At 42.4% G+C, this 14,464-nt stretch overlaps 1 pseudogene; it reads right to left on the bottom strand.

Annotated features, from left to right (window-relative positions):
* Positions 1-843: 843 nt before the first annotated feature.
* Positions 844-1,527, bottom strand: LOC147005097 (14-3-3 protein eta pseudogene; annotated as a pseudogene).
* Between the last annotated feature and the right edge of the window lie 12,937 nt (positions 1,528-14,464).

Here is a 14,464-nt window from a genome sequence, read left to right as displayed (position 1 = left end):
CAAGGATTTTATCTTCCCAAAGATGTTTTACTTATATTTGTATAGCAGGACTTTTTCTTTTTCTTTTTCTTTTTCTTTTTTTTTCTTTTTCTTTTTCTTTTTCCTTTTCCTTTTCTTTTTCTTTTTCTTTTTCTTTTTCTTTTTCTTTTTTTATCCCCAAAGCAGCATTTATTTACTCTTTTAAGTCCAAAACATTTATTTTAGCAGTCTGGCATTTCATAACCACCCATCATAATTGACACAGGTTGACACACATGATGCTGTCAGGGTACACAAGTACAATAGCCAAAGAGTTACAAAAAATAAATCCATGATTCTTAATCACAATCAAAAAAAAAGTTACACATATCAAAAACTTCTGATGCAGTGCATTGAAAAGAAGGTGTGTGCACATTATAATTTAAAGAGGCACAGCAAGGGCTGCTGAAAGCTCACAAGAAACAGTTTATAAAGCTGATGGTGAAGGAACGAGTTGTTGCTGTGTCAGTTTCCATTAGCTGAAGGGAGGGGTGAGAGGGTCAAATTCATTTTTGCATGCACAAGATGTACTGCTTAACACAACACTATCAGCTTGTTTTAAATAGCAGCCATAGCCTGTGTTGGCTAATTCTCCTTTCTACACTCAATTACCATCACCTGGATTTACTAGAGATCAACAGACATAATAAAATGCCTTGTTCAGAACACACTTCTCTGCACAATTCAAAAAAGAAGCGTCCTGTGACTCAAAGCAACCATCAGTCCAGCAAATGCCCATGAAAGTTTTTTAGGGCAGATCTGAATAGCTGTGCTGCCAATACCGATAGGTTTAGCACTAAATATAGTGATTGTGGCAACGAAGAATCAGTGATAATGGGGGTGGTGGGTGAAGTAAGAGCCAGGGACCTGAAGGGTCTTCAGTTGCCTTCTCCTGCTTCTTCATCCTGCTGGTCGCTTGTCCAGAGGGTGCATGATGAGAGTGGAGTCCTTATAGGAATCCTCGTTTAGTGTGTCCAGCTCAGCTATAGCATCATCGAAGGCTTGTTTGGCTAAGAGGCAGGCCCGCTCTGGTGCATTCTGGATCTCATAGTAGAACACAGAAAAATTGAGGGCCAGGCCAAGCCGGATGGGGTGTGTTGGCTGCATGTGCTCTTTGCTGATTTCGAAGGCTTCCTTATACGCAGCCTCAGAAGCTTCAACCACACTGTTTTTCTTCTTCCCAGAAGCCACCTCTGCCAGGTAGCGGTAGTAATCGCCCTTCATTTTCAGGTAGAACACTTTGCTCTCATACTGAAAATCATTGCAGTTCTTGATAAGGAACTTGTCAAGCAGAGCCTAGACATCATTACAAACTGTCTCCAGCTCCTTTTCAATCTTCTCCCGGTAGGCTTTAACTTTCTCCAACTTCTTCTCGTTCCCATCTGCCATGGTTTTCTGTTCAATGCTACTAATAACCCTCCAAGAAGATCGCCTGGCACCAACTACATTCTTGTAGGCCACAGAGAGGAGATTTCTATCTTCATTAGATAGCGGTTCATTCAGCCACATGTGTCAATGAAGGACACATAGGCTATTTGCAGTTTCTGATTAATATAAATAGAGCAAAAATAAACATAGTTGAGCATGTCCTTATGGTAAAATTAAGCATCCTTAGGGTATAGACCCAAGTTGGACCTGGAGGTAGATTGATACTCAACTTTCTGAGGAACTACCATATTGATTCTAATAATGGCTGTGCAGGTTTGCACTCCCACCAGCAACGGAAGAGTGTTCCTGTTCCAAAACCTCACTGTGTTACTGATTTCTGATAGGCCTGTCTTTTTGTGTTCCTCCACCATGTTCCCTAGCAGTTTCTAATATTCTTTTATAGTTTTGTGTACTTAGTGTTTTGATTGTTATATGTCCAGGAGACTCTCTTTTCTGTTTTAATAAACTGGTCTTCGGACTGATACTTCTAATTTTGCAAGTTTTACTTTCTCCAGAATAGGAAAATTTTCTTCTATGGTTTAGGTAAAAATATAGCTGAAATACCCAAAAAAGGGGAGGTAGAACCTGTAGAAACCATATCCAGAGGTTAGGCATGGCCTTGCGTTGCAGGACAGGGCCACCCACCGATCTCAAATTTTCTAATCCAGAAATATTCCTGTCAAAAGGAAGAATAGGGAGGACAAATGGAGCAGAGATTGAAGGAATGACCATCCAGGGACTGCCCTACCTGGAAATCCACGATGTCTGCAGACACTAAACCAAACACTCTTGCTATGCTCAAGAGGCATTTGCTGACAGGAACCTCCTGTGATGGTTCTTTGTGAGGTGTGGCCAGAAACTGACCTTTGGAGCCAGCCATTAGACTGAGTTCAGGGAATCTGGTAGGGGAGCTTGGAGGAGCAGAAGGGGGATTGCAACTCCATTGAAAGAACCACATCTGCTGCCAAGTCGACCCAGGACTCCCCAAGTCTAGCCCACAAACCAAGAAGTGTACTGGGAAGAAACTATAGCTTCAGATACATTGTAACAGAGAATGGCCTTGCTTGACAACAAAGGGAGGGGGGCTCTTGATCTTGTAGAGGTTTGATGTCCCAGTGTAGTAGTATGCTGAAACAGTAGGGCAGAAGAGTATGCAAAGTTGGGGGTGCACCCTCATACAGGCAATGTGGAAGGGAACAGGGCAGATGGCGCTTGAAAGGTTGGGGGAAGGGTAGCCAGAATGTTGTATTTCATTTGGAATGTAATCTAATGGAATGATTAATACATAAAATTTAAAAATACATATATGCAATCCATTTAATTTAAAGAATAAAGAACAAACACAGATGCTGGGGTGAAAACATGCCAGTTCAGAGAGTCGGGGAAAGCACTCAGCTGACCTTCCTACTCTGCTAATCTCTAAGAAGGAAACCATTCTTTCTCCCTCTCCACACTGTCTTAAATATCCTTCAACATAGGAACCTTCCTTTGGTTTAGTTATATTCATTCCCTTTCAACTGGTTAATCATTTTGCCACTTGACCTGGAATTGACATTCTTTTGCTTTGCAGTAAAGGCATGTGCAAGGGCTGAGCCACAGACAAGAAAGTGTAATAAAATAAAAGCTCTTGGGTTGAAGGTCTGTGCCAGGGCTGACCTCACAATAGAAAGTTTTGGTTTTTTTTTTTTTTTGATTTTTTGTTCTTGTCTATTTTAGCAAATAGCACAATCTTGAGGTTTGCAATGCGATAAAAAAAAAGCCTGCAATAGATGTCAGCAATGTTCCCTCCCTTATAGAAATCAAGCCCCCTGACAAGTGCTCTGGAAGTTTCCAGGCATGTCTGAGTGCATCGCCATGGACCACGAGGATCCCAAGGGCATCAGAACTGGGCTCTTGAACCTGTTGCACATGGCCATCAGAGACCTAAAATGCACCAAGGAGACCCCTGATCCTCACCATAAAAGATAAGTTCCTCACCCCTCTTGTCACAAAATTTACTGCAAGATGTCACCATTTCCTGACCTTTGTTCATTGTCCCGTTTGCTTCTGAATGGAAGTGTTGGTGTCCAGGGGTCACCTGTCACTATAGCTACAAACATTTTGTTTTATGTCCAGACCCTATTTCAGATTGTTGTTGTCATATGCCTGCCAATCACTGACACAGAAAAATAACTTGACTCAGAGCAGGGTCATGGTGATCACATGCTGTTATGTTCTGAATGACATTTGTTAATCTTAGAGTGTGCCACAAAGTTATTAGGACCCATTAATTTCAGAGTCACTATGAACTCTTATACCTACAATGGCCTGATCAGAACTGGCCAGTTCATATCTGCTCCCAATGGTTTTTTAGTTTTTTTTTTCTTTATAAGTAAACAAAGACAGTGGTTGGAGCCATGGCTCAACACCGAAAACCTGAGTTAAGGTTTTGATCGATCAGTTTTAGGGTCTGCATTCAATACACCATCCCTGTTTAACTGAAATAGGTGTTTGTGTGGTTTGTGGGACCAATCATGAAACCATACACAAGATGCTAGGCCTTTGCTATGTCAACTGATGTATGTCAGTTGTATTTTCCTATACTTTCTGCCTGTATTCTCCATCTCTGATAATTTTTTTTTCAGACAGAATCTCATGGTATAGCTCACAGAGGGCTGTAAGCAATCCTGATTGGTGACTTCAGTGGAGAGTGGAGAGCCCACACTCAGCCTCAGGGCCATTTCTTTGGTGGATCCAATATTTCAGTTTTTTCTGCCAACAGATCTCCTGATTGTTGCCAGCACCATAATGGCTGCATATTGATCTCCTAAGGCAACTTAGGGTAACTATCAAATGCTAAGCACAAGGCTTCATGAGTGTACACCCTACCACACAACCACACTGCAACCTGCCTTGAAGTCTCTGCCTGGATGTGGTTTCATGCACCTGTAAAAGATGAGACAGGAGACATTTTTGGATGCATAGTCAAGCTGGTATGAAGTCTGAGTACTTTTAATGACTCAAATTGCTGATTGAGGAAAATTTAAGGTAGGATGAGACATTTCTGAGAAGAGTTTGGAAAAGAAAAACTCAGACACATAGGAATGACCTAGGTATTGCCAATCAAGCCTAGAGCAAACCCTAGCTTTGGATGGAGGATGTGCTCAATGGGTATGCCCTTGGAAAGTGCAGCTCACCTTCCTGTACTTACAGGGAGAACATTAGCAAAAAGTCAGAAGTTGTAGTCCATGACATAAGCAATCCCTTCTTGGACATTCTATTGTCTCCTGGAGAGTTTTTGGCATTCCCTGTGATCAATAACAATAATCAAAATAGTAACAACAAGCTCACCTTTCTCCGTTTGCGTTTAGACGCTACGATGATGGACATGTGTGCCCAATTAGAAACTGTTTTGGAGAGCCAAATTGGATTTGAGAGTGACTGGGGGTGGGGGGAGGATGTTGGCCTTCCATCTGATCATAATGAAGGACAAATGAGGTGGTCTTGAAAATGTAGAGTAAGTCCTGGGAAGTGGATGTTGAGATTCTTGGCAGAGCTGGACTGAGCTGGTCTTTCTAGTAATGGGGCACAGGAACTGGAGCCTCTGGGTAGCCACAGAATTTCCATGATCATCACAATTCTTGAAGATCAATGATTTTAGAACATTACTTTCTCTATCCCCTAAGGCAGGAGTTGAAGAGGCCAAAGCTGTTATCATGAGAATAACTCCAAGTGTTTACTTTCAGTGACTATCAGGAGTCATAGAGGGTCTAACCTGCACCATTTTAGGGAAGGGAATCACTGCATTCTCTCCCATAATTCTTTTAGCTTCAGTGGCTATCAAACAGTAGTACCAGGGAGAGAACTGTGCTTCAGGACATGACCTTATGTTCTCAGACTTCCTCTCATCTCCTGTCACTGACAGTTCACAACAGTTTATCACCAGTTGTGGGTGGCAAGCATCTCTGTGCCGTAACCAAAGCCCTCTCAGAGTGGATATGCACAGTCAGAGATGGGATCCTATTGTTACTGCTTTGGTGTTTGGTGATTCTGTAGGGGGAATTGATAGTGTGATGGCAATGTTCTCCACTTTTGTCACTCTTTAGGTCAAAGCCCTGGGCCTAGAGTAACAGGGTAGGAGATCTCAGCATCTCCAAGCACTCAAGTCCTTGTGAATAGTGAATATAGCCTCTGACTTGTGAAAGCATGGGACTCAGGGCTCTGAAGCCAAGTCGCACCCAGTGCAGTTGATACTAATCTTGGAGAAGCCATTTCTGTGGTCATGATGAGCATGATTTGGCCTACAAAGGAATCTCCTGGCTGCCTACAACTGCTGGTCTCTCTAGAGTGATGGTAGAACAGAGACCTTCTGTGGAGACATCTCAAGTCCAGACTAAAGTCTTTCTGGTGTCCCTAGTTTCCAGGCATGTTCTCTTTCTGGGTAGTCTGTCTACACTCTTTGCATTCTCACATGAAAGTATTCTTGTGTTCTTTTACCTAAAGGGGCTTGAAGACAGACATCATCCACTGCACCTGTCCTAAGCAAGAAAGAGTTCAAAAAGGAAGAGGAGAGGCGAACCGCAGAGCTGTAAGTCATTACCCAGAAGAGAAATGAGCAGAGATAGGCTGATCTCCCTCACAGAGGGATCCATGAAGAAGAGGTATGCATTGCTTCAAACCCTGTGTTACCAGTCTGGGGTGTGCAATGTCAGCCTCATCTTATCCTTTGAAGGAGGTGTGTTCTATGAAGCTGTACCATCAGATCGTCCCTATGCCTAACCTCATATCCATGAATGCTTCATACTGGAGACGCAGAACTTGAAGTTTGATCAGGAGGGAGATGAGAAATGGACTCTTCTGCTTCCTCCAGTAGAGAAGAAGACTTGTATTCTGAATGAAGAATTCAGGGATAGAGGCAGTGGAGAGTGAGTTCCCAGCATGCATTTGGAAAGCACTTGACAGGATGTGGCTTTGTGAGGTTATAGGTGATGTGAGTTTATGGTGAGTGTTTGTACTTGCCTGGCAGGTGACTGAGTGCTTAGAAGCTCCTCGTAGTATCTAGAGGGACCTGGTCGACCTTTTACTTCTCAGTGCATATCTAGAAGGCCTGAGGCTCATTCCTGTTCCTCTTTGTTCATGTGCCTTATACTCTGAGACACTAACGTTGCATACATTTCTTTTGCATCTCATTGTGCTCTCTGTTTCTGTCTCTGTCTCTTATTCTCTGACTGTTTCCTTTTCTCCTCCTTGTGTGTGTGTTTGTTTAAGTCTGTGATTCTGTGTGTGCATATGTACCTCCATGTGCATGAGTTTTGTTGTTTAATTTTTCCTCCACACTTGTGAACCTAGTAGACTGTGTTTTGGTTTGAGGATTTATCTTCATAACAATTTCAAGGTGAATTCAGTGCTGAATTCTGGGAGCCCCCATTTTATTCAAAACTGTTCTTTGCCTATGTGGTCACAGTTGTCTACACACTTGTATCCCTTGAGCAGATTAAAAGCTGTGGTGATGTCTGATCACATCTCCAGGATAATGTGTAAGGTCTGTCTCTATGGTATAAGCTATTCAGGATTTACAACCCCAGTTGTGAAAACAGGAAAAAATATAATCACAGGTTTCTGGTGGGCAAAGACCTGTGGCCTAGGCTCTTGAGAATATAAATGATTAGACTGCACCCTCCAGCCCAACTGAGTGAACACAGAGAGCCATGGAACACTCCATCTTGATGCTTAGCTTCTGCTGTCCTGGACTAGGATATCATATTTCAAAGCTGAAGATCATCCAAGTATATAGAATACAGAATGTGCTTTCCATGGCTGGGGTAGTCCATGACTCAGCCTGAATAATGTGTTCCTACAAGCCCATGTTCATGGAGTTCTGTCTTCCTAAGACTAGGCCCTTCCAGAGGCTAAAACCCTTCTATGAACAACTGACATTAAAGAAGAACCAGGTTATGTTCTCTGTGAACAACTTAGAGTTGGAGAATATTGAGGCCTGAGAGAACATCCAGGAGCCCAAGAAGGAGATAAACTTCTATAAGTAAGTACCAGTTAGCAAGACAATCAATAGTGGAATGGAATTTTCGACCTTCCTTGGTTTCTGGACTGGAGAGTCTGCAGTTCTGGTTCTACCCCTTCTACTTTCAGCCATCAGTGTGCCTTGGAATGATAGACTCAGTTTTCATAAATCTGTAAGAGACTGTTACCCCTCCCAGCATTGTCCAGGCATCCTTAGAAGCCTCTCAACAGAAGAGTGATTGTGCATGGTTATCATGCAGTACTGAGAGCATGGTTCTCAGGCAGTGCTTTAGAGAGCTGAGTGTGATATAACACAAGGATAGAATGCCCTCACTTTGGGTCTACTGATTGACCCTGATGGTGTTTGCACCCTACTAATTGATGTTGCCCTAGTGCATTGGGAAGTCATGGATAGATGGAAATTCCTCTTTCTTTTGGAGAGACATGAGACCTTTTTGGTGTTTGGGCTGCAGCAAAAATTTCTTCTTCTTTGAAATGGCTGTTTGCTGTTTGTGCAGTTGTGATGGATTTATTGAGATGGACTGTATTAGGTCTTCATGGGAGCCAGGGTCCTGGTGGGGTTAATGGGCCTGTACATAGGAATGAGAAGATGGAGCTGCAGTATCTTACTATGCAGAGGGTGTTTCCAGAAACCTACATAGCCGGCTCCTGTTGGAGAAGAATCTTATTAAGATGTCCTTCACACTGGTTGGGAGAGGAAGGAAAGAGAGATTGATTGGGCTCTCATTCAGAAATATTTGGTTGACTTGGACCTGAATGGTAAAGACGAACAGGAGCACATCAGCAACCTTGAGACCCAACAACTTCAGGTAGGGACAAGCAGCTCAGTCAGGCTAATACTGTCTGTCAACATTTGCCCCATTGGAATCACTTTGCTTTCCCCTACCATCTTTCTAATCCACACTCTCAACCAGCCGCCCACCTCATGGAATGCAGATGTTCATTTCTCTTTTTATACTCACATATTCAGAGAAGTTAGCATCTTCTGAGAAACGAAATCATTGGAAAGTGGACCTTGCTGCTTTGCTTTAATCTGAAGTCTAGGAAGGGTGACAGATGAATAACATGCCACATTCATGCAAGTGTACATGATACATGGGATGTTATGCAGACCTCTGAGCTGCTTTTAGGTCCTGGGACAGAGGTCATGCAAGGGTCATGTGACTTGAGGTGGGAAGAACCTTGTAGGGTTAAAGTCAAAATGTAAATACCAATGAGTGCTTCTCATTGTCATTAATCTGGTGGGCATGTGGGCTTCTCCTTTCTTCTTGTTATGCAATGAGGTCTCTTCCCATTGCCCAATTCTTGGTTTCCACAGATAGAAGTCAGAGTGGTAGCTTGTCAGCCCATGTGTTTGTGAGTGTTGTATGACATTTTACCCTGCTTGTATATAACAGCAATGGTTTCAGTTAATAGATCAGTGTTAACTGTCCTGTTGAGGTGGTGGGAGACTGCAATCTGACAGCTGACATTTAGGTCTCCACCAAGCATGTATTTTTAATTATTATTAGATATTTTCTCATATACACTTCAAATGCTATCCCAAAAGTCCATATTCCCTCCCTCTGCCCTGCTCCTCGACCCACCCACTGCCAGTTCTTGGCCCTGGCATTCCCTTGTACTGGGGCATAAAAAGTTTACAATACCAAGGGGCCTCACTTCCCAGTGATGGCTGACAAGGTCATCTTCTGCTACATATGCAGCTAGAGATATGAGCTCTGGGGATACTGGTTTGTTCATATTGTTGTTCCACCTATAGAGTTGAAGACCTCTTCAGCTCCTTGCGTTCTTTCTCTAGCTTTTCCATTGGAGGCCCTGTGTTTTTTCTTATAGATGACTGTGAGGAGCATCAACTTCTGTATTTGCCATGCATGGGTTTAATGCAAAGTTCCATCAGAACTTCAAAGAAGACCTAATTCCAACTCTCCTCAAATTATTCCACAAAATAAAAACAGAAGGTAATCTACCCAATTCATTCTATGAAGCCACAGTTACTCTGATATCTAAACCTCACAAAAACTAAACAAAGAAACAGAACTTCAGATCAATATCTCTTATGAATATTGATGTAAAATTACTGAATAAAATCCTCCCAAACCGTATCCAAGAACACATCAAAACAATCATCCACCATGACCAAGTAGGCTTCATCCCAGGGATGCAGGGATGGTTTAATATATGGAAATCCATCAAAGTAACCCACTATATAAACAAACTCAAAGACAAAATCCACATGATCATTTTGTTAGATGCTGAGAAACCATTTAACATAATCCAACACTCCTTCGTGGTAAAGGTCTTGGAAAGATGAGGAACCCAAGGCCCATACCTAAACATAACAAAATCAATCTACAGCAAACCATTAGCCAATATCAAACTAAATGGAGAGAAACTGGAAGCAATCCCACTAAAATCAGGGACTAGACAAGGCTGCCCACTTTCTCACTACCTATTCAATATAGTACTTGAAGTCCTTGGCAAAGCAATTCCACAGCTAAAGGAGATCAAGGGAATGCAAATTGGAAATGGAGAAGTCAAAATATCACTATTTGCAGATGATATGTTAGTATATATAAGTAACCCTAAAAATTCCACCAGAAGATTCCTAAACCTGATAAACAGCTTCAGTGCAGTACCTGGATATAAAATTAATTCAAACAAATCAATGACCTTTCTCTACAAAAAGGATAAATGGGCAGAGAAAGAAATTAGGGAAACAAACCCCTTCACAATATCACAAATTATATAAAATACCTGGGTGTGACTCTAACTAAGGAAGTGAAAGATCTGCATGACAAGTCTCTGAAGAAAGAAACTGAAGAAGATCTCAGATGATGGAAAGATCTCACATGTTCATGGATTGGCAGGATTAATATAGCCAAAATGACTATCTAGCAAAAGCAATCTACAGATTCAATGCAATCCCCATCAAAATTCCAACTCAATTCATCACTGGGTTAGAGAGGGCAAATTTCAAATTCATCTCGAAAAACAAAAAACCTAGGAAACAAACACTATTCTCAACAATAAAAGAACCTCTGGGGGAATCACCTTGCCTGACCTCAGGCTGTATTACAAAGCAATTGTGATTAAAAAAAAAAAAAAAAAAAGCCTGCATGATATTGGTACAGCCACAGACAGGTAGATCGATGGAATAGAATTGAAGACCCAGAAATGAACCCATACACCTATGGTCACTTGATCTTTGACAAGGGATCTAAAACCATCCAGTGGAAAAAAGACAGCATTTTCAACAAATAGTTCTGGCACAACTGGTGATTATCATGTAGATAATGTGAATTGATACATTCTTATCTACTTGTACAAAGTTCAAGTGTACATGGATCAAAGAACTCCACATAAAAACAGAGACACTGAAATTTATAGAGGAGAAAGTGGGGAAAACCTAGAAAATATGGGCAAAGAGGGAAAATTCCTGAATAGGACAGCAATGGCTTGTGCTGTAAGATCGAGAATTGACAAATGGGACGTCGTAAAACTGAAAAGCTTCTGTAAGGCAAAAGACACTGTCAATAACACAAAAAGACCACCAACAAATTGGGAAAGGATTTTTACCAATCTGAAATCTGATAAGGGACTAATATCCAATATATACAAAGAGCTCAAGATGTTGGACTTCAGAAATACAAACAACCCCATTAAAATACGGTGTACAGAGCTAAACAATGAATTCTCAACTGAGGAAGTACATGAGGCTGAGAGGCTGAGAAGTATATGAAAAAATGTTCAACATCCTTACTGATCAGGGAAATGCAAATCAAAACAACCCTGAGATTCCACCTCACACCAGTCAGAATAGCTAAGATCAAAAATTCAGGTGACAGCAGATGCTGGCAAGGATGTGGAGAAAGAGGAACACTCCTCCATTGCTGGTGAGATTGGTAGCTGGTACAACCACTCTGGAAATCAGTCTGGCAGTTCCTCAGAAACTTGGACATAGTACTACCCAAAGATCCAGCAATACCTCTCCTGGGCATATACCAAGAAGATATTGTAAGTGGTAATAAGGACACATGCTCCACTATGTTCACAGCAGCCTTATTTATAATAGCCAAATGCTGGAAAGAACCCAGATGTCCTTCAACAGAGGAATGGATATAGAAAATGTGGTGCATTTACACAATGGATTACTACTCAGCTATTAAAAACAATGAATTTATGAAATTCTTGGTCAAATGGATGTATCTGGGAGATATCATCCTGAGTGAGGTAACCCAATCACAAAAGAAATCACTTGATATGCCCTCACTGATAAGTGGATATTAGTCCAGAAACTTTGAATACCCAAGATACAATTTGCCAAACACAAGAAAATCAAGAAGCAAGACCAACATGTTGATACTTCATTCCTCTTTAGTATAGGGAACAAAATATCTATGGAAGGAATTACAAAGAAAAATTTTGGAGCTAAGAAAAAAGGATGGTCCATCCAGAGACTACCCCAGCTGGGATCCATCCCATAATCAGCCACCAAACCCGGACACTATTGCATAAGCCAGCAAGATTTCGCTGAAAGGACCCTGATATAGCTGACTTATGTGAGGTTATGCCAGTGCCTGGCAAATACTGAAGTTGATGCTCACAGTCATCTATTGGATGAAACACAGGGCCCCCATTGGAGGAGCTAGAGAAAGTACCCAAAAGCTGAAGGGTTCTGCAACCTGATAGGTGGAACAACAATATGAACTTACCAGTACCCCTGAGCTCATGTTGCTAGCTGTATAGGTTGCAGAAAATGGCCTGGTTGGCCATCATTGGGTGTAGAGGCTCCTTGGTCTTGCAAAGTATGCCCCAGTACAAGGGAACACCAGGGCCAAGAAGTGGAAGTAGGTGGGTAGGGGAGCATGGGGGAGGGAGGGTACAGGGAAGTTTCAGGATAGCATTTGAAATGTAAATAAAGAAAATATCCAATAAAAATAAAAAATTAAAAAATAAATAAAAAAAGAAAAATAATATTCAAAAAAAGAAAAAACTATACCATTGACTTTTTGTGGTTTTCATTTCTGTGTGTGTGTGTGTGTGTGTGTCTGTGTGTGTGTCTGTGTGTGTCTGTGTGTGTGTGTGTGTGTGTGTGTGTCTAGAGAATGATGTTGGGTGTTCCCTCAATAAATTTTAACAGAAGGGCAAATTATTTATTTTTCATTCGTATAGTATATTCTGTCCCTTTCCTTCCCCCAACCCTCTCCCCTCCACCTCCCCTTTCCTGAAATCTACCTTCCGGGAAGCACTACTACTCTCAGAAAAGCACAGGCCTCCCAGGAACATCAACCAAATACAGCATAACAGGGGGCAATAAAACTCAGCACATGTTATCATATCAAGGCTTGGACAAGACATGGCAGGTCAGTGGAGGAAAAGGGTCCAAAAAGTAAGCAAAACATTCAGAGAGAGCCTTGCTCCCACTGTTAGGAATCTTGCAAGAATGCCAGGCTACACAACCATAACATAAATGCAGAGGACCTAGATCAGACCCACACTGGGCCTCTGCACAATGTCATTCCCCATGAGTCCTTGTCAGTTGATTCTGGTCTCATGTTCTTTCTTTCTTTCCTTTTTTTATATATTTTCTTTATTTACATTTCAAATGTTATCCCCTTTCCTTGTTTCCCCTCTGAAAATACCCTATCTCCTCCACCTTCCCCCTGCTCCCTAACCCACCTGGTCCTGGCATTACCCTATCCTGCATTAAGGGGGAAAAATAAAGATTCTGGGAGGAAGAGAGGGACCTTGGAGGGAGAGAGGAAGGGGAGGAAATAAGGGAGGCAGTATCAGGTACTGGAAGGGATTGGAGAGAGGAACAGGAGGTTAAGAAATCGGAAAAAAAATTACATGGGGAGTGGAAGGATGAGGAACAGGGAATAGACCCTTGAGGCTCTCAGACATCAGGGAGATAGAACCTGTAGAGACCACCTCCAATAGATAGGTATGCCTCCCCCATGTCCCCCAAACCCAAAGGCGACCCCTGCCAATGCTCTCTGTCAAGGAATTGTGCCATCCACCCATCTCAAAGATTTTAACCAAGAAATGTTCCTGAGAAAAGGAAGAACAGGGACAAGAAATGGAGCAGAGACTGAAGGAAGGGCTGTCCAGGGACTTCCCTACCTGGGGATCCATCCTGTCTTCAGACACCAAACCAGACACTGTTCCTGTGGTCAAGAGGAGCTTGCAGACAGGAACTTGGAGTGATGTTTCTTTGGGAGGTGTGGCCAGCAACTGACCATTGGAGCCAACTATTACACTGAGCTCAGGGAACTCATTGCAGGAGCTTGCAGAAAAGCTGGAGGTGAAGAGGGGAATGGAATCCTATTGAAAAACAAAATCTGCTGGCCGGACCACCCAGTACTCCTAGACACTAGACCACCAACCCAGGAGTGTATAAGCAGGGATCTATAACTCCAGATACATTGTAGCAGAGAATGGCCTAACTGAAAGCAATGGGAGGCAAGGCCCTTGGTCCTATGGAGGTTTGATGTTCCAGTGTAGGGGGTTTCTCAATCAGTAGGTCAAGAAAGGGAGGGTGGTTGAAGGAGAATCCTCATCCAGGCACAGTGGGGGCTGAGAGTGCAGATGTATTTTGAGGGGTTAGTGGAGGGTAACCAGGAAGTGGCATATCATGTGAGATGTAACCCGATGGAATGATTAATAAATACATTTTTAAAACACACACGTAAACCAGGCATTTAATTTTACCAGTGAAGACTCAGTGGCAGTAGCCAGCTCAGAGAGTCAGTGAAAGCACCTAGCTGACCTTCCTACCCTGATGAACTCCCAGTAGGAAAGCAGTCTTTATCCCTCCCCATACTGTCTAAAATATCCATCAAGTTAAAGTCCTTCTTTCTCAGGCCAGACAGTGGTGGTTCATGTCTTTAATCCCTGCACTTGGGAGGCAGAGGCAGGCAGATTTCAGAGTTCGAAGGCCAGCCTGGTCTACAGAATGAGTTCCAGGACAGCCAGTGCTATACAGAGACATCTTGTCTCA

The sequence above is a fragment of the Mus caroli genome, unplaced genomic scaffold (genome assembly GCF_978045245.1).
Source record: "Mus caroli unplaced genomic scaffold, Mus_caroli_1 scaffold_4, whole genome shotgun sequence".
In the NCBI taxonomy this organism is placed as follows: Eukaryota; Metazoa; Chordata; class Mammalia; order Rodentia; family Muridae; genus Mus; species Mus caroli.
Note: the sequence above shows the minus strand (reverse complement) of the source record. Positions and strands in the feature narration are given on the sequence as shown.